This window comes from Littorina saxatilis, linkage group LG1 (assembly GCF_037325665.1).
Source record: "Littorina saxatilis isolate snail1 linkage group LG1, US_GU_Lsax_2.0, whole genome shotgun sequence".
NCBI lineage: Eukaryota > Metazoa > Mollusca > Gastropoda > Littorinimorpha > Littorinidae > Littorina > Littorina saxatilis.
In genome coordinates, this window is record NC_090245.1 from 103,068,122 (window position 1) to 103,089,149 (window position 21,028).

The window sequence follows — 21,028 nt, forward strand, 5'->3', positions numbered from 1 at the left end:
AGTGACTACTGTTGGCCGCCATTTTTGTTGTCAGCATGAGTTGACAGATTTTTGTGGCTAGGCCGATGTATTTTGGAGGTAAACGTAATTTTACCTTCTTACTTGCTTGCTGCTTTGTTTAGTTGGTAAGCTTGTTCCTTCTTGCCTTTGGTTTGACAGGAATTTATCTATAGTTGCTGACTTTTTGTCCGTTTGGACTCCTAAATGCGTTTCAGTAACTTATCTTGTGGCCGCCACTTTCGGTTGCTCAGCTTTCCTGACAGCTTATTTATGTGGCTAGGCCTATGTTATGGTGAGGTTCTCCTTACTTTACCTGCGTTTTTGCCTTCTGCTTTGTTAGTTGGTAAGCCATTTCATATTTCGTCATTACTTTGACAGGAATTTTTGTTATTGCTTAATTTTCGTCCGTTTTGGACTTCTAAATTTTGTCCAGTAACTTATCGCTTGGCCGCCATTTTGTGTATCAGCGTTGCTGACAGTGGTTTACTTGGCTAGGCTTTAGCAGGTATCTACCAGTCCGTAGGACTGGTCGTGGTTTCGGATTTAACATGTTTGTTATGTTTTGTTCGTTACTCTTTCTGCCTCGAACAAACACTTTGTGGGGCAGTTATATACTGTTGTATGTCCTGTTTCTTCTCCTCGCCTTCTCTGCCGTTAGCAGATCAGGTGTTGCAGGTGTCTGCTTATCTTTGTGAAGAAATTTTCGCGTTCCAAGCCTGCGTCTTCCGTTGGTCCCGCTGTCTGTGGGCGACGTCACCTTGTTGGCTTCTTTGACGCTTCCGGCCGAGACGTTGTCTAGGGCGGATGTTTTGCTTCTTCGTCTTCTACCGCTGTGGTTGGCGATTCAAGTAAGTCGAGCTGGTCCACAGGCCCTCGTGAGGCCGTCGGACAGTCCCTGCTGGGACACAGCTCTTTTCGGCGGGTTCACGACCCGCAAACCCCTGTTCAGTCGCACCCTGGCTTCACTGAAGACCATTGTGTGGCTGAGCAATGGCGGCAGTTGGTTCCGGCTACTTCTCCGACGTACGCACCCGCTGGGGTCGTTTCCGGAGTTGTCTAGCCGTTTCCGACTGCTGCGCTTCCGGCACTCGCCGGAAGCATAGGTCCCCCGATGTACGCACCCGCTGTGGTCGTTTCCGGGGTTGACCAGGTCCCCCGATGTGCGCACCCGCTGTGGTCGTTTCCGGGGTTGACCGGACGTTGCCCCCCGGGCATTCGTCCTCTGTTCAGTCGCACCCTGGTTTCCTCGAAGACCATTGTGTGGCGGAGCAGTGGCGGTAGCCGTTTCCGGCGCTGCGCTTCCGGCACTCGCTGGAAGCATAGGTCCTCTGACGTACGCACCCGCTGTGGTCGTTTCCGGGGTTGACCGGACGTTGCCCCCCGGGCATTCGTCCTCTGTTCAGTCACACCCTGGCTTCCTCGAAGACCATTGTGTGGCGGAGCAATGGCGGTAGCCGTTTCTGGCGCTGCGCTTCCGGCACTCGCTGGAAGCATAGGTCCTCTGACGTACGCACCCGCTGTGGTCGTTTCCGGGGTTGACCGGACGTTGCCTTTTAGGGCATTCGGGCTTCCGGCCTCCGTCCTCGCATTCGGCGCTTCCGCTTTTCGCGGTCTCGTCTGGTGCTTTCCGGCTCCACCCGGATTTACTGCTCCTTTCGCTTCCACTTCCTCCCGGATGTCGGTAGCTGAGGGGCAGCGCCAGCCCTTCGGGCAGGTGGTGTCTCAGCTCTGGCCGATGTAGTCAGCGTTTCAACCTTCGGTTGTCGCGTCGACTGCCGTTCCGGTGCCTGCGGCTGCAGACTTGCCGTCTTCTCTCTCTTAGCCTGGTCGAGGCATGAGTTAGGACGACGTCGGGGGGGACGGATTTCCGGTTTTCCGGTTATGCCGTTTCACCGGCCTTCCACCAGTACGTGGACTTCGGTTTTTTCGCCGGTTGTGTCGGACATTCAGTCTGTCGTCAGCGATTCCACACGTGCTGGTTATTGGGAAAAAGGCTTAACGCTGTCCTCTAAGCTGCGGCAGAGGTCACGTCGAAGGTTTTCCCGGGCGGGGCTTCGGCCTCCTACACTTCCTGTCTGGAAGCATAGGTTCTCCATCACAAGCGCACGTAGTGGCTTGTCTGGGGTTGATCGAGGACTGGCCTACGGGCGTTCGGGTTCCGGCCCCAGTCCTCTTCTGGTCTGTCTCACTCTTGTTCCGTCGTGGGCATTTGTGTTTCACCAGTGCGGCAGCCGTTGTCGGCGTGGTGTTTCCGGTTTTACTGGAAGCATAAGTCCTCCATTTCAAGTACACGTTGCGGTTTTGACTGGAGTTGACAGAGGACTGGCCTACGGGCGTTCGGGCTTCCGGCCTCAGTCTACTCTATGCATCTTTCGCTTCCGTTTTTTGCGGTTTTGTCTGCTGCATTTCCGGCTCTGTTCGGATACCCTTCTCCTCTTCCTGACACTCCTTCGGAGGTCGGTGGGTGAGGAACAGCGGCTGGCCTACGGGCATTTAGGCTTTTAGCCTCAGCCGGGGCAGTCTTCACTTTACCTGTTGGGTGTTGCGTTTACTGCCTAGTCAGTTCGGGTGGCCCTGGACGTTTCCCCTATTCACGACCGTCAGTAGGGGGATAAGTCAGGTCTTTTTCCGGTTGGATGGTTTTCCGGTTTCCGGTCATCTCATTCATCAGTTTACCACCAGCAACTGTGACTTCGGTTTGCGTTCGTAGCTGAGCTATTCTGGTTCTCAGTCTTTAGTCAGCAATCGAACACGTTCTGGATTTCCGTCGCAGCTCAAGCTTCGGCTCAGGATTTCCCTTGGGTGCATCGACATTGGTGGCTTCCTTGTTGGTTGACTTTGTTGTCGATGTCGGACTTCCGTTCCGTGAAGATAGGATGTTTTTTCTACTTCCGGTTCCTTAGTCACCTTTTGTAGGTACCACGGGTTGCAGGTTTTGGCTAGCCCATCTCCTCCCGAAGGTGGTATCTCTAGTGTTTTGGTTCTGCCGCTGTTTCTACTATGGTTCAGTTCCGGAACATGCAGCCTTGGCTGGCTTCGGCTACACGGGCTTCACCTTTTGTTCCTTCTTGCTTATTCAGCCTTTGGAACTTGCCTCCTTTCTCTACTCTGTTGGCCAGCCCTTGCTAGGGTGAGCATGGAGCAGATGAGGCTGCCCTTCCTTCTCTACGCTCGTACGGCGGGTATCGGAGGGACTCGTTTCTTTCGCGTTCTCAGTTCCCTGAACAGTCAAAGAGAGTCGCTTAAACTTTGCCTGCAGTAGAGATTCAGTCGAGTAGAGATCACCAGGTCTCTGACTGCTTTACAAAGGTTGAAGGAAGGTAGGGCTAGCATACTCAGAAACATGCTTAGCAGAAGCATGCTCATTCCTCTGGTTAAAGTGTAACTAAACAAGCAAAAAGGAAAATCATCGTTCAGCAACCTTTACACTTTGATATGAAGAAGGGCCTCATATACTGTCGAACTGCGAAAAAAAAAATTTTTTCTCTCACTCGGACACTGTTTGACGGACATGTGAAGTGCGCGCCAGGAACGACAATCTTGTCAGTTTACCTGATTAATGCCCTTAATTTTTGGTTCTGGTACTTTCAGTTCCGGCTGTTGTCATCAATCTACCAAAATAAAAGATCAAACGGAGTTTTCGATTTTTATTTCATGGTTCAGAAAAATATTGCTTATTTTCTGAAGTCAACCGCTTTAGCGAATCTTTCTTTGATTCTTAAAAGTCATTTCAGATTTTTGAAAAATAGTTAACGGTTAGTAATTACCAATACATCGTAAACAAACATATCGATTGGTTTTGGTAAGAAGACACAAGTGCGATGAATGTGGTACCAGTATTTTTGTGGTAAGTAAGGATGCATTTCTTTGCTGTAAGCACATTTACAATGCACATTTAATCTGTTTAGCAACATAAACGAAAGCATGGTACAGTGCCGCTTGTTTGTGGTCTATCTTTTCGCGGCAGATGCGTAACAATTAGGGTCTCAGTTGGAAAAAGCTGCTCGGAACCAGAGCAGATTTGGCTTGGGTTCTTTGAGTGTGAATGATCGACGAGTGGCTTGACATTTTTAACGAATCATTACTGTAGCCTACTTGAAACCATCATCTGTTTCTGAATTTGTCATCAGTTATGATTGAGCAGTCTCATAGGAATCGTCCATAAAATGTTAAACCGAAAAAGGGCAGACGATTCTGAATCACACAGGCTGCTGTACAAAATCAGATCTAAAACGATATTTTGAACTGCGACGTCTGCGTAAATGCCCTGTAACAAAATACCGTGTCCTGGTCATGTGTATACACATCAGCTTCTATTGGGAAGATCAGTATTTTATATTAATCACAAATACAAGATTAGAAATAGTTCTGAAGATCGCCTTTGATTTCAGTTTCAGCGGCAAACTAGCAGATCTGTCCAAACCCGCATCGTTTCATGGTTGAAACTTGAATAATCCCAAATAGATCTGAGTGGGGGTAAGTTTTATAGTATTTAAATTTTTTACGGCAGTTTTATTTAAAGATAGTGTAGTGGATGTCTCTGGTGAAGACTACATGCAGTTATATGAATTTTTTGTTGTAATATTAAAATGATTGTTCTTTATTTACACAATTGAATAATTTGTATTTATTTGTTTGCAGATGACGGCATACTGAGTGCTCCAAGAACATACGCCTGCTGGCATTTTGTGTCTTTTCTGAAGACGTCGAGGCAAGCAGAAGTCACGGTCCTGGCCACACACACACAATGACATGAACAAGAAATGATATTTTTTCATGGGCATATCCAGTATTAAAACTTTATTACCATGCAAACGCAACGATAAGAATTTAGAGAAGGTCATCGGTCACACACACACACTGGGCGGATCCGGCCTTTGTATTCTAAGTGACGATTTTGGAAAGAAGTTGGCTAATTAGTTTGCTCAGGTTGCGCCAGATCTATCAGTTGTCCTTGTTGTGATTCAAATTTTTCTTCTTAATATTATTTACTTTTTTGGAAGGTGTATTAGGGGATGTTTCTTGGCTCGGATTGATCCATTTTCCTTGTTTTTATCAACATTTGTCGGACCCCCCCCCCCCCCCCCCCCCCCCCCCCCCCCCCAAGGAGGTTGAACGCTTCGCGTCTTCAACTAAACGCTTCGCGTCGTCAAATTGTCCCTTAAAGAAATTTGGAATCTCCCCCTTAAAAATGATGTGATCCGCCCCTGCACACACACACAAACACACACAAATAGAGAAGTAATAAATGGATACAGTTTTTCTTTATTTAAATTACAATCGGATGTGGTCGTAGAACAGGCACTGTAAACAAAACCTAGCATGATATACCACTTGTGTGATGTTTCGGTCAATATATATCTTTATTTTCCTTTCAGAAATACATTGGCGTTTTGAATGTCAAGGGAAGTGATACAAATGCTGCAGCGGGCTATCAAGAACGCGAAGGCAAACAAGGTAAATACCTACTTCTGACATTAGTTTACTTATTAACTCTTTCTATACTGGCCATTATCTCCCCAGTCTCTCCCCAGAAACTGGCCATTTGCATGGGTTTGCAAACAAATTCTCAAAAATAAACAAAACAAGATGCAGCCTTCAAACTCATAGGTTTTATTGTGAATATATTGCTAAAACATATGCCAAAGTTTGGTTTCATTGTTGTGAAAAAAAATAAAAATATGATGTCCAGAATTTATGGGTATATTTTACGCAATACGAACAAGGGGGTATGTATTTTGACTTAGAAGCATTTTTTCTTATGAAGGCTCTGTTTGCAACAAAACTGTTTCTGTTTACTTGTATGAAGATTGTGCTTACACAAAAACATAACAAATACAAACTGATTTTCCATTTGGTGGTCATGTAAGCATTGTGAACATGTCCGAAAAATCTGATCACACACCATGTGGTCGACATGCAGACCTGAACGGCCAGTGTATGGTGGCAGAGTTGGAAAATAGGAAAAGATGCCAATCCTTCATCAAAAACCGAAGAAAATCGTCATTGTAATAAGTTTGCTTTATTCTAAATCAAACGACTAGGATAGACGACAAACACATTCAATTCTATGTAAAACATACACAATGCTCACGTTAACAAGCTGGCCATAACAATGTGCCCATCGTGCATGAAGTGTGGCTTTGGTCGGATCAGTAGCCGTGCTTTGTCTGCGATACTAAACATGAAATTTTGTTAAAGCGACGATTTAGCAATGTTGTTGTTGCTGCTGCTGCTGTCTGTTCTTGTCATGACATCTCGTTTTTTTCCCTCCTGATTCTGAGAAGAAGCTGTTTAATTGTGATATCAGGCCTAGGAACCCCTGATTTTCACTTGGAGCATTCTCAAAGAAACTTAGCGTATGTTAAGAAAAATGAGTGTTCTCCACACTTTGTCTTTTGTTGTTCGTTGTCGTTGCATGTCTACCGTTCCACAGTCACCTACTATAGCTGATGGGGTCTATGTCGACCAAAAGAATGGGATTCACTGTAGGTCGAGTTCCTGTAGGTGGATTCTCTGTATACCTAAGACTTTAAAATTGACAATCTTGTATACAGGGAATACCACAGGGTGTAGTTCCTGTAGCGTTTTGCTAATATCAATGAAAGTCACGTGATGCTTAGCGACATCGTTAGAATTTGATGTTTTTCGATCTTTTTTTTTATATTTCTTAGAAATTCGAGTATGGTTTGCAAGTTTTATTGAAAAACTGCACCCTGTGGGATTCCCTGTATACTAGATTGCCAATTTTAAAGTCTTAGGTATACAGAGAATCCACCTACAGGAACTCGACCTACAGAGAATACCACTCTTTTGGTCGACATAGACCCCATCAGCCCTACTATAAGTGCAAGTGTTAAATGACGTATTCAGGCATGAAAATTCTCCGTATTTTCCGTATTTCTGAAAAGAATAAACCGTATTTTTTTTTCCCGTATTTTTCCTGTTTATTAAAAAAATTTTACTTTTTTTTAAATTTTTTTAATTTTTTATTTTTTTTAATTTTTTTATTTATTTATTTTTTTTTTTTCCTAGTCATAGTTATAGTAAAATAGTTTTGGGGCCATGTTTGAATCCAATTTTAAGGCTCAGATAGCCCCAGATTGCACCAAATTGCACCCTTGAAAAAAAAAAAATTCCGGGGGGGGGCATGCCGGACCCCCCTAGAAGTCTTGGCGCTTCGCGCCTGCGAAACTTATGCGCCTTCGAATTTTGTTTTCAGTATTTTTTTTTCTTCAGTTTTCATGCCTGGTATTTCCACAAAAGACTGCTTGCAGAGAATCATGTGATGCCAATGACAGGTAAGGACATGTGGTAATACATACTACGTTTTGGAACCAGGGAAAATGCAGCACAAATTATTTATCAACCAAATTGATTGACTTGTGCACCACGACAAAAGTTTTCTTTGATCCATAAAAGGTCTTTTGCCAGAAAAATTGCTCTGAACATCAAGTACCCTGCAAGGTGTCACACATTTACATTATTGAAATAAAAAGAAAACACACCAGTAACCAGGTTAGGTACGTTAATATCTATAATCAATATCTCGGCACGTTACTGCCTTCTTCGGGATGGTAAGCTGAACATTATTGAACAAAATAATCGGTTTAGATTGTATACTTTGATTCCTGAACGAAGAAGCAGAGGTACTGCATACAACTAGGACTGTAATATCAGCTTTTGCCTGAAACACACACACATACACTTATAAAATTAATGCAATGTCATTGTATGAAGCCAGAACAATCACTAACTTACATAGTTGGTCACACAATTACCCATCACTGAACAATAAATCGAAGTCGGGTGGATTCAATGACTAAAGCAGTAAAGGCTTTGAAAAAACCCTCATCACAAAACATCCCCCCCCCCCCAAAAAAAAAAAAAAAAAAAATTAAATAAATAAATGAAATTAAACAGGTTGTGTATATAGCGCAGTAAACACCATGCAGGTACAAGCAAAGATTTGACAGTGATTATCCTTGTTTTATATAGCACACATTTTCTAGTTTTGATCTCTCTCTCTCTCTCTCTCTCTCTCTCTCTCTCTCTCTCTCTCTCTCTCTCTCTCTCTCTCTCTCTCTCTCTCTCTCTCTCTCTCTCTCTCTCTCTCTCTCTCTCTCTCTCTCTCTCTCTCTCTCTCTCTCTCTCTCTCTCTCTCTCTCTCTCTCTCTCTCTCTCTCTGGAAAGTAATTTATTGACCTGTGGGTTATTTGCGTTTGTATACACATTGGTGATTCGTAAACTATGTTGAAAGAGATTGTCAAACAATATTATATGGGGTGTCTTAAAAAAAAATGTATATCAACAAAATCTGTCATTATTATCAGGCACACGGTTTTAACAAAGCTATGTCACGGAATGCAACATAAGTGGCTTAAAAAGTCGTGTTTTTGTGTGTGCAGGATATTCGCTAGGACAGGACCTCAAGCTGAACCAGCACAACAGCGATGCATTCTTCCATGGCTTCCACAAAAGTCTTTCACCTATAGCGGGCATTGCATACAGATAAATTCTTTAGACCAATTATACCTCTGTTCCCATGTTAAACATGGAATAATTCTGGACAAATGCGAGGACGTTAGCTTTTTTTTATTTTATTTTTTTTATCATTTTACTTATCATTAAAACTTGTTTAGATTTCGATTCGTAAACCATTTACAGTAATCCTTTGTTTTTTAACTTTGTTCATCTTACCACAGTCACTTCGTTGTTTAGATTTATCATTAAATTTGTTACCATTATGCAGGAAAAATGTAGAATAAAACCAGGAGAGCTTTCGGTAGAAGATATTTCCTGTGTCAAAAGTTAATGCTTATTCTGATTAATGGGTGCTCCAAACTAAGTTATTTTGACTGCCTTATTCGAATTCATTTCCAAGACAGGGCTGAGAAGTGGAGAAGCTTTGGAGAATATCGTAAAAATTGTCTGGGTGTTTATGCAAAACTTTCGAATATGTCAGATTTTACTTTAGAGATTTTAAATACTGTTAACTGACAGAAATGCTATAACTTCTACACCAATTGACTGGATAACTTCATATTCAGCATACTTAAACTTGATTCTATGCATGTGCAGTTCACAAAGTGGCAAATTTTTAGGTTAAATTATCTAACTTTTGCATCACCAATGACACCAACGCTTTCGTGTCTGAGGATTGCCCTGAACCTAGCTGTAACTGCATGCTTTCTTCAGGTCATCGATAGCCTGGGGGTTGAAGGGGATGTTTTTACATACTCAGACATTCAAAATAATCAAAAAGGTAAAAGCCTGAAGGGTTTAAATTAGGTAAAAATGGCTACCGCTCAATGTCAAAACTCGTTCTGTTTAGTCGACCCCCAAATTTGGAGAAAAAAATTAAAATTGCACAAAAGTCAGACCATTCAATTTACAAAATTGCCACTTACTGGAAAGGCAGAACATAAACTGAAGATAATGAATACCATATATAAAATAATTGGTTCAACAGATGCAGAAGTAATTTGTATGGTTGTGGGTGTCCTTTTTAGGGGGGTCAACCCTGTAGAAGAGACGATTTTCTTTAATTATCAATCCGTAATATATTGTTTGTTATGCATACAAGATTAACATTGACAAATACTTCAAGACTCCTCATTGATCTTAAGAAATGTTGTGGGTTTTTTTGTTACTGACTGATTCACTTTCTATTCACTTTACTCTACATAAGTCACGACAAGAAAAGCAAGGGAGGTAATTTCTTCGGAAGAGGTAATTCTCTCCCCTCAGAACGATTGTTGTAGTTTGTTTGATTTTGTTCCCTTCTAATAAGTATTATTTAAAATAGATCTTTACATCTTGATGTGAAAGGCGCAGTACCCCCCTCCCCCCAGGATGTTAAATTCTAGGTTGTGTCCATGTAAAATCCTGATCCTAGTCAAGATCCGAGTTGGTTTTTCATGCAACTGTGCCTCTTTATGCCACTCAATTAGACATACTTTGCAATCCATAATTGCACGAAACTAAGTACAGGAAATACGTTGTTGTCGTGTTTTTAATATTACATAATGAAATAAAAAATGTCACAACTGGTTTCGTGTTGGGCTTTCTCTCTCTGTCTGAATCTCATAATTACTTACTTCTGAGGCCTGAAATGTGTTGCAGGCATTGTTCAGCTTACATTTATTGTTACAATTTTTGTGGATATGTTATTAAGTGTGTCTGTGTTTCTATCATTCGTTATCAGTGTGGTTAAAAAAAAAAGCACACGTCAAAGTAATTTACCCTTCATCATTATCAAAACATGCAGATACAGGCAATAAATATTTGTGATACTTTAAGTTGCGTTTTTTCTTTTTTTCAGAGCAAACACACATCGTACTTGTTCAAACGTGTATATTCTGCACTTTCTAATACCCTGCATGGATCTCCAAATCAAGAATAATGAAAAGGCGTCTAATAGCCCTGCAGCACTCACACGAACATGATAGAAGCTTGCATGCATGCACCCAGGCTCGCTGTCTTCGGCTAAAAGAGCTTACCGTTGGATCTTCGCTCAGACAAATGTAGCTGTCTTGTCCACTTGCTCCTGTCGCATAGATCTGCAATGTGCAACATCATCTTTGATTAATAAGTCTGAGGCACAGACAAACACACACGCGCGCACATTTGCGAGAGAATGCACGTCAGTCTATTCAATCAAACGGTATAAAAACATACCACAGACGTGGTGGTGGGAACTGGACATTCGCCGTATTACAAAGATTCATTTGTGTGTGTATGTTTAATCAAAAGTTCATCTTGCGCACATTCAGTCTATATTGTAACAGGACCCATCCCGTAAAAACTTCGAACAGATCTATTAAATTCTGAAATCCTTGACAAGTTTTTTTTCAATCATCTGTATCTGACCGAAGTCAAAAAATCAGCCAGTACACGCATCTACCCCCTTACACGACAATACATATGTGGCGAAAAAAGGAATCGAGAGGGGGGGAACAAGGAATAAATTAGATCCAGAAATAATTCCACTTCATCATTCCAAAATTCAAGTGTGAAGTGATCAGATACTGTGGTAAAGATACGTGCTTAGTATCACAAATGAAAATACAAGCCCTAGGGTTTTAAATCAAGGAAACAATTAAAGTTAAGGAAAGATCAACAGAAATGTCGAGAACATGTAAAATATTGTACTTACAATCTGTTTCAGCATGCTCTTCGAATAATAATCTTCCAGTCAGCCTCGTGCTTACGACTTCGACAGGATGTTGCCTCTCACGCTGAGCCAGTACATTTGGAGTGAATTCAAAGGCCAGAGATGCAGTACAAGCACATTAGTTAGATCCAATTCATTTACATTGCTACCTTGCCCAATTTATGGCTATTTCTGTTGGTAACATCACACAATGTGGCAAGCAGTGCTTGTTGCCGACTCTGCTGGGACAGGCAGCAGACGATTTTATTTAGGAACCAAATTCTGATTGGTTAAAACATAAAACCGGAACTCAAAGTACCACTTGTTCTTTGGAAGTATCAAATCAAGAACAGATAAGCAGGTAAATCTGAAATGGGTTCAGCACTTTTAAAAAATCGTAGTAAATCAGAAAACACAGTAAACGTTGGAAAAATCGTCCAGTATCGCTTCTACAGGTCTATACTTGGACAAAACATAAAGCAATTCAGTAAAGCTGACACTTCAAAATGTCTGTTTAGTTACACTTTAAGCTAAGCTGGCAGCCAATAGGCAGCCTTGGCCGGGCAACAGCCATTCCACGTTGCGGCGATGGTGGTTGTTGCCTTCCTGTTTCTTGTGGCTTGTGGGGTTCTCTGGCTTCAGGTTACCCCTGTTTGGCCACAAACGTTCGGACTTTGGTCCTTGTTGTCTTTCATCGAGTCGGACTCTGTCTTTCTCTAGTGATCAGACGCGTTCTGGTGTTTCGTCCAAACTTAAGGTTCACTTGAGTTGGCCTCGGAAGTAACATTCAGGTTTTCCTGAGGGGGCATTGTCTTGGACAATGGATGTTTGAGGAGTAGTTCTTTGTGGCTTTCCTCCTCTCTCTCAGGTTTTGGCTACTCTTCTCCTTCGGGCAGAGGTTTAGTTAAGGTTCGGTTCCTGTGACTTCAGTCTTGGGCCTTTCCTCTCTTCTTCCTCATCTTAGTATGAGGCGAGTCCGGATGACGTCCGTTGGGTCGGGTTTCCTTACAGTCGCCCGGCTACAAAAGGCAACTTTGTCTAGGGCGGTTGTCCGTTTTTCTCCGCGTTGGACTCTGTCTTCAGACAGGGACAGACGCGCTCTGGGTTTCTGGCCAAACTCAGGTAGGCTCTTGATTTGGCTAGGAAGTTAACTGCCTGTTTTTTCCCTGAGAACTCTGGTTTCGGGAGTCTTATGGCTGGCTGGCTTCACGGTTTACGTTTACCAGTCTTGGTTTTCTGCTTTCGGTTTTTGATTCACTCTCGATTACCTTCAAGCAGACTGTTTTGGGAACATTCTGGCTTTTAGCCATTTTGTTTATGGTTGCCAGTCACATCGGTTTTTGACCACCGTGGGTCCTCACTTCCGGTAGCTTACGCACAGTCGTAAGTGGCTGCTGTCGGGTGCTACCTCTCTCCCTGCGTTCGCAGGGACTGGTAGGGGATGACTGGCGACCTTCTATTTGTGAGTTTTCTCTTCGAGGTGGACTCTGGTACTTAGTGCTTGGATGTCTCTCTCTCGCTCTTTCGTGGGGATTGGTCACTCTTTTTTTGAGCTGACTTCTTTCTCACAAGCCTTTTGGGCTTTACTACATCCCAAGGTTTGCAGACTTTGGCATGGTTGTCTTAAGGTCACCGCGGGGGTTCGTCCTTCTCAGTTGAGGGGACAACCTTACGCACGGATCTTCTCAGGACATTAGCATTTCCTTCCAATAAAAGGGGGGGGGGGAAGCTTGTCTTTCCCTTGGCTCGCCAGGGTTTTTAATCCAAGGCTTGGGTCTATTCCTGTGCTGTTTTTTACGGCTAGGAGATTGGAAGAAGTGCTGAGCACAGCTTTCTGGATCTCTGAGGTTGTCTCTTTCGCTTTGCCTGAGATACTTCTCGGCTGTCAATCAGGACTTTCCTTGGTTCCCTCACTGCCTGTTGGCAGTGGGCCAGCCCTGGCAAGGGCTTTTGAGTGGGTTAGATTTTCTTTCCCACTGGGACCGCCCTGATTCTTTGGCAGCGGTCCAGGTTTTTGGCAAGGTTTTTTGAGTGAGTTAGATTTTTCTTTCCCACCGCCTTGTTGTTGCAATCTGCTACATGTGATTCGGAGTAGGAATATGTAATTTAATCGAAAATTTTATTGTAAATTTTCATTTAATAAATATACCTACCCGAATCACATAGTATATTCCCTCCCGCCAACCCCGCTTTTGATTTGGAGAATTTATTCTTTAGGTCGAATGATATGAGCCACGTGTTCAGTAGCAGTAGTGACATGGCATGCACGATGGGAGGTAACTCCCCGGGTGTATGGTCATTACCATGGCTACGTTTACACTTTTTGTGGTTGGGGTTGCTTCCCTTAGACGGTTAGCCTTTTCAGAACCTAGCATCTCCGATTGTGTCAATGCTACATGTGATTCGGGTAGGTATATTTATTAAATGAAAATTTACAATAAAATTTTCGATTTATGATCAACTGAGGCATCCGAGCAAGTGTGATTTCTTTGCTGAAGCACAATCTTGACTGGTTACAAGAAGATGCCGCTTTCTGTTCTGATATCAGCAGCAGGTTTCTCTGCGTGAGACTGTGGTGTGTAGAAAAGTTTTGTTTCAGATGTTTTAAGTATTTCGTGTAATTTATCATTGTTTTTCTCACCTTATGATTGATTGAGATTGTAGCAGATTGGTTATATGTGTTTCCAGCAAAGATGAAACTGTGATTTTGAGGTGTTTGCGAAACGAATAGAGGACAAATGTACATGCTTTCTTACTGAATGGCTGAGACTTTGTATGTGTAGAGGATATGAAAGAATCCAGTGATGAAAAATATGAAGGTGTGCTGCGAAGCAAACACCTGTAAAAAAAATTCCGAGAACAGGTTGTGTGAAGTGTGAACATTTGTGTGAAGATAAATGTTAAATGTTTGGTGATAGATTCAAGCTGTCACAGTTTTTATGCTTTTCATTTTTGCAGCCTTTTTGGTCAGTTGCTGCAGTTTTTATTTGATTTGTTATAGAGTGTTTAAGGAAGTGTTTGGCAGGTGAAAATAGTGGTTCTACAGTTCTTAGGTATGAATGGCAAGGATGGATGGAAAACAAAGTGCCTGTGTGCTGCTTGAGTGTTGACTGCTTTATGAAATGTGATCGTCCTTTCTTACTTCTTTTGTGTGGGATTGCGCTCTCTCTCGCTCTCTCTTTTGTGTTATCATTATTAGCAGACAGTATTGTTAAAAACACAAATCATTGTTGAAGTTCTCACAAGCCTTGGGTTAGTTATATTGTTGTTGGCCATGCACAGTGGGTTCCTCCCCTCGGCCTAAGAAAAGTTGAAACCAAGTGAACCTCCTCATAACCACGTCTGGTAGCTTTGTCAGTTACAGGGTCGGAGGGATTTAGATATTTGAGTGTTAAAAAAAATCTAGTCCTTAAAACTTGTTGATTAGCTTCTAAGTATAGTTGGTGTTTGATAACAATAACACTTTATTGTCCATTAAAATATTACATTATAATGAAACAATTTTCTTTGACACACCCTGCCTGCCTGTAAACGATTATAACGAACATTTCATAAGAAGTATTATATTGATTTTGCTTCTGTGGAAACAAATCCAACAGTGTCTGTCTGTCAGCATTGTTTTTCCACGGGTCTTTAATGACAGAATCGGGCTAGATGGTGGTGTCTGCCTGTTGGAACATTTCTTGCTATGGTCAGTTGGGAGTGTCTTTCAGTTTGCCACATTGTACAGTGGAACCCCCCTTTTAAGACCAGAAAAAAATCTGAGAAAATCGGGTCTTAAAAAGGCGGGAGTTTTAAAATGGAGGTTAATTTACAGAGGTTAGGAACAGAAAATGTGAAAGAAAGGTGTTAGAGGGAGAAAGTGTTAAATTGGGGGGTCTTTAAAGGGGGGTCTTTGAAGGGGGGTCTTTAAAGGGGGGGTCGTTAAAGGGGGGTCTTTGAAGGGGGGTCTTTAAAGGGGGGTCTTTCAGGGGGGGTCTTTAAAGGGGGGTCTTAAAGGGGGTCTTTACAGGGGGGTCTTTACAGGGGGTTTCATTGTAATTGCAGAAGGTAGCTCTGAATCTAGTGCCATCACATGCTGTGTAGCTTGTCTGCTCAAAAAAAAACTATGCAAAAGTCCTCTGTCAGTGTTACTAGTGTCTTGTGCCTGTGATCTGTCTCTTGAACATCAACCATTTTGTGTGAGTGAGTGAGTGGTGTGTGTTTGTGTCTTATCAACAGACGAGAAAGAGTGTGTTTTTTGTGAGACCACTAGCACAGGATGAGAGGGAGAGAGAGTGTGTGTGTGTGGTGTGTGTCTTCCTTTTTCCCTGGGCCAGTGTTAATTCCTACCTCTCTCCCAATTCAACAACTGCCATCAATTCTGTATGCCCTTTCCCTCATTATTCTGCCCCATATTTTTTCATTTTACTATTGTTGTACCGTATTTGTGCAACATGCCTTTTTGGGACTTTGAACCAGACTGCTGTTGAGGGCTACCCAATGCAAATTTCCTCTTACCCTGCTGCATTTTTTCTAATTATTATTTTTGTGTAGTCTTGCTCTAAAATAACTAGACTTTGTGTGCCTGTGTCTGTGAAGAAAGTGTAGTAGCATTATTTTGGTATCAATTTCAGGTGTAAATGTTTCTGTCTTGAGGGACATGTGTAATTTATTCCTTGTTCCTTTTCCTTTGACGATTGTGTTTTGGTATGAAGGATTAGCATTAATTGGTAATTTCTGCTATTTTACTGATTCAAATCTAAGAATACTCAAATATCAGTCAGTAAGGGATCAGAACTAGTGGTTGAATTTTGAGTCTGGTCCAGTATTTGTTTTAAAGAAACAAATAAACTAAATTGTCTCATTATTTTCATATTTCCTGTACTGGTAAGTTTACAAAACAGCCAACCCCCCGCGGGTTAGGGGGAAGAATTTACCCGATGCTCCCCAGCATGTCGTAAGAGGCGACTAACGGATTCTGTTTCTCCTTTTACCCTTGTTAAGTGTTTCTTGTATAGAATATAGTCAATTTTTGTAAAGATTTTAGTCAAGCCGTATGAAAGAAATGTTAAGTCCTTTGTACTGGAAACTTGCATTCTCCCAGTAAGGTAATATATTGTACTACGTTGCAAGCCCCTGGAGCAAATTTTTGACTAGTGCTTTTGTGAACAAGAAACAATTGACAAGTGGCTCTATCCCATCTCCCCCCTTTCCCCGTCGCGATATAACCTTCGTGGTTGAAAACGACGTTAAACACCAAATAAAGAAACAAAACAGCCAGCATGGTTCACTGGCCATATCACTGTGTATTGTTTTAGAGAAAAGAGCAGTAGCATTGATGAAAATTCCAGGCTAGAGGAAGCCTTGGCTGATAGTTGTGAAGACCGTTACTAATTGGAGGACAGGACGTTGTTTCCAGTACCAATATGGGATTCAGCAAATAAAACAAAATTAAGAAATTGACCCATTAACACATGATGTGGCTGTGAATCTTTCAGTGTTCCTTGTTTAAAAGCAGCAACATAATTATTTCCAGCATTATGTAAGTAAAACTGCCACAGAGTTGCAGGCTTTTTGGATGAGATGGTTAAAAAAACAACTTAAAGACCACCTTGCAGCACACTGGCACCGTTCAGCATTGAGATAGGATTCTCATTTAGGGAGCGCATATCGTGTATTCTTTTCTGTTTATTGTCTGTGTTTCTTCTTTTCTAGTTTCTGGTACGTATTTGATTTCTTGCCTATCTGTTCTGTATCTCTGTCGAAACTGATAGTCAATTATTGAAGGACACCTTTTTTCTGTCCCGCAGTGGGGCACTGCGGTTATGAAATTAAAAGCCCCTCCTGTTTTTGGAACCGCAGGAGCTTTCTAGTTTGCTGTTAGGTAGATTTTTGGTTCCTCTTTCCTGTCATGCTCTCTTTTTCTTCATGAATTCTTTTCTTTTTTCTGCCTTCTTGCTCATTCACCTGTATTTTTTCCAAAAATCTCTTCTCTTGCCGCTTGTCTCGCGATTCATGTATAGTTTAATCTGTTAGTGTTCTGATGTAAGTCCAGCAGTAGATAGGTTAAGCCTATTTTAACATACTGGAAACTGGTAATCTTCCAGTAGGTATTAATTTAGTTTTACTAAAGCCTGCTGGGACACAAGTAATGGGTTAGTGCATTTGTAAACAGGAATCGCTTGACAAGTGGCCCCCTTCATCCCCCCCTTCCTCATCCTGATATGGCTCTGCGTAGTCGGCTGGACGTTAAGCAACAAATAAACAAACAAACAAAAAGAAAGAGACATACACTAGAGGTATTGAATTCTGGCTTGGGGGTGTATTATCATCTTAGCATATTACCATTATGAAATATTGATCAGTTGATTTTTCTGGAACTTGTTTCAACCTCGGTCACATACTTGCTCACACATGCAGAACATTAAATCTCTAATCCACTGTTGCAGTAGGATTCCTCATCAGTAAATGAATAATGGCGTGTTTGTTATTGTGATGGAATGTTTCTTCCACAACCTTTTGAATCCATTCAATTTTGAATCCTTTGTCCCCTTTAAAGGAGCTGATGTTGTCATACAAAGTGTAAACTTTCAGTAATTTGTTATGAACTAAACTTATCTGAAGTTGACTTAAAGCAACAGTGCTGCTCCTGTGTTGAATCTTTTCACTGTATATTACTGCATTGCACATAAACTGATTAACTTATGTCGTACAATATAGTTCTTGATCTGTGTAGGGGATGCACAATCTCAGACACTCTTTTATTATTTATTTGTTTTATTTATTTATTTAAAAACAAGAAAATGGAAAAAAGAAGGGTTGTGTGTGATTGATGAAATGTTTGAATGTGCTGCATGAATGGCAGGTGAGATGCTTTTAATTTGATTTAAAAGAAATTTGAAGTTTGCATACACAAAAGTTGAGAAGTGTGTCTCACATGACTACTATAGGTTTACACCAAGCATTGATCTCTGACATCAGTTATCCCTCAAGAAAACACGATCACTTACTTAGATAGGAAACTTATGTTGTGCGGCTGAAATTGTGATCTGAAGACAGCCTGTATTGGTGACTTTTTTAAAATTATTATCACCATAAAAGCATTATGCGTGTGAATGCACAAATCAGTACTGCCGCATGTTTGAGTTTAAGAATGCTTCAGCAACCTTGACCCGGTTGAGTTTTCAGCAAGTACGCGCACTGTGCTTGAGACTGTACCTGGTGGTTGACCAGTCCATATTTTTGGGGAAAGAGTGATTTGCTGTTGTTATATTAGGACAATCTTAAGTGGTACATTCTTGTCTGTGACCATGTAAAAAAAATGCCTCAGTCCAAAGACATTGACAAAAGAGAATGACAAAAACAAGAATTTATTTTATTTTGTGTGTGCGCTCTGTTATGCGTCTTTTTAGCCTGGCGTATTACACCTAAGAGCATGGCACTCTTCATACGCACGAACAGTATACTGCTCGGTTATCTTTTTATGTGTGTTGATTTGTTGTTCAGATGTAGATTTTCACCCCCCGCGGGTTAGGGGGAAGAATTTACCCGATGCTCCCCAGCATGTCGTAAGAGGCGACTAACGGATTCTGTTTCTCCTTTTACCCTTGTTAAGTGTTTCTTGTATAGAATATAGTCAATTTTGGTAAAGATTTTAGTCAAGCAGTATGTAAGAAATGTTTAGTCCTTTGTACTGGAAACTTGCATTCTCCCAGTAAGGCAATGAATTGGACTTCGTTGCAAGCCCCTGGAGCAAATTTTTGATTAGTGCTTTTGTGAACAAGAAACAATTGACAAGTGGCTCTATCCCATCTCCCCCCTTTCCCCGTCGCGATATAACCTTCGTGGTTGAAAACGACGTTAAACACCAAATAAAGAAAGAAAGAAATGTAGATTTTCTTTTTGTCATCCAGTTGTGTCTACCTTCACATTCAAAGCCATCAGACCCGTTCCATGGCTTTGCCACAGTAACTTCAGTATTTCAAGATGTAAAGACTGTCACTTGTGCTGCAAATTCACCTATCACCGCATTTACTGTGTAAGTTGTCAGGTTTGTTTGAGACCAGAAACAAATCCCTTTGCTGGCTGCAATTTGGTAACCATGAAAGAAGGCTGTTCTGTACTGGATAATACGGAACTCATCTGTACATTTTGTAATCTATGTAAAATTTGTGTTTGAACTGAAGTCTTTGTGTGTTTCAACACTAAGACAGTGTTTGGTTGAGCAAGAATTCGTGTCAAACCAATGATAAGAAGAGAATGCGGTCAATATGCACCAGTGCCTATAAGCTTTTCAAAGGCACGTTCAGTGAATGGTATGTTGTGTGCAAGCTAGTGTTTGTTCTGAATCTTGCCAGAATGAAAAAGGTATATTATCTTTTGGTCGCACATTTTATGGATGAGTAAGTCGGACGAAGGAACAAGTTTTCATGAAATGCAGTAAGTGACTGAGTGGATGCAAAGAAAAGAAAACATACACAGAGAAACTAAGTGAAAGTCGTGCCTGATTTTTTTTTCTCGGTAGACACCGTGGGAACTTTAGTGCATGTTTTAAGATTGAAAGTGTGCATTCATATTTGAGAATACATGTGTGTGATTTTGCATGCAAAAAAGGTGAGCGTAATCTTACCGAGTGCATGTGGGTTCCTAGTGACTACTTGTCCGATCATTGTGGGTGCTTGTGTTCCTGGAGGTTACCTATGTGTGTATGGTGTGCTACATGAGTAAAGGCATCTGTGTGTAGAAGCGAATGTTGCAAATGTAAAGATTGGCCTGCCAGTGCAGTCATGCAGTGTGCGGGATACTGCGAACCAGTGATATACTGCTCATGTTGACGATTTCCGATTCCTGTTTTTTGCCCTCGCCAGGACGCTTGCCTGTGAAACAGCAGCGTTTTTTGGTGCAAGGGCCTGACGATACAATTACGGACAACATTGTAGAGAAAGAGCTTTGGTTTACATGGGGGGTCATCCGATTGTCTCGCTATGATCTATTATCAACTGTTGCTACTATTTCTTGGTGCTCACCTGTAGCTCTGTTATAAGGAGCCTGTTTAATTCAAGGAGCGATGTTGGAATTTTAGTGCATTTTGCACACTTTTTTTGTTACACCAGATCAAAGCAGCCTTTGATGGTCAAACTTGAAAAAAATATACATATTGTGCAAACAGGTGTAATGAAAAAGTGTGCAGCTTCGTACCAAAGTTCTGGATATAATTAAGCCCCTGACTTATTTTCAGGTCACTGGTGTTAGTGATGGATTTATTGACGGAAGAAAACGTCACTGGTGGAACAGCTTTGAACGATCAGATGCTCGGGTGAACAAAGATAGTTTGCAACAAGTTGATGGTAATTTCTGGAAAAGGGGTAGCTTAGCTATCTACCACAGGCACTTGCCAATTTCTGCAATAAGGATTAACAAAACAAATTGGGGGAAAAATGATGCCAAGTGCTTGTGTTAGAAGCTTGCCCAAAAGGTTTTTTGATCAGAGAAAAGATGACCCACCAGCGTACAAGCCAGCTTTTATGTTGATGTTAATGATGATTGCGACGACGACGATTTTTTGTGCCGTTGCAGTCAGCGGCCGTCCCCTGTCCCTCCATACACTTCCCCCAGACTTGTGTATTATAATATTTGTGTGGTGTGAGGGGAACGGAAAAAAAACAACTTTCATTTCCAGCCTCAGCTTGGATGGGTGCAGAGACACGCAAGATTGACGTTTCATCTGTTTGTTGAGTTAACTTATCACTTTTACACCTCGTTTTATGCTTTGAAAGTCTTTGAAATGACAACGCAAAATGTCCACAGTGGAAATTGTTGTTACCAGAATAATGATATTTTGAAAACCAAAGTTTTGTGTTTTGTTCATGGTTGTTTTTTCTTGGTTGTATT

At 41.6% G+C, this 21,028-nt stretch overlaps 2 long non-coding RNA genes across 3 annotated transcripts; one reads left to right on the forward strand and one right to left on the reverse strand.

The window, feature by feature from the left end:
- Window positions 1-3,368: 3,368 nt before the first annotated feature.
- LOC138948208 (uncharacterized) lies at window positions 3,369-10,567 on the forward strand. 2 transcript variants are annotated; one of them, XR_011449928.1, is made up of 6 exons: window positions 3,369-3,847; window positions 4,392-4,476; window positions 4,642-4,727; window positions 5,379-5,457; window positions 7,240-7,301; window positions 8,409-10,567. It is a non-coding gene; the product is annotated as an uncharacterized lncRNA (long non-coding RNA). The 2 variants fall into 2 exon arrangements; XR_011449927.1 differs by having other exon boundaries at window positions 4,642-4,711.
- LOC138948218 (uncharacterized) lies at window positions 7,218-11,688 on the reverse strand. The gene is made up of 3 exons (XR_011449931.1): window positions 11,159-11,688; window positions 10,503-10,562; window positions 7,218-7,687 (listed from the first exon to the last, which is right to left on the reverse strand). It is a non-coding gene; the product is annotated as an uncharacterized lncRNA (long non-coding RNA).
- Between the last annotated feature and the right edge of the window lie 9,340 nt (window positions 11,689-21,028).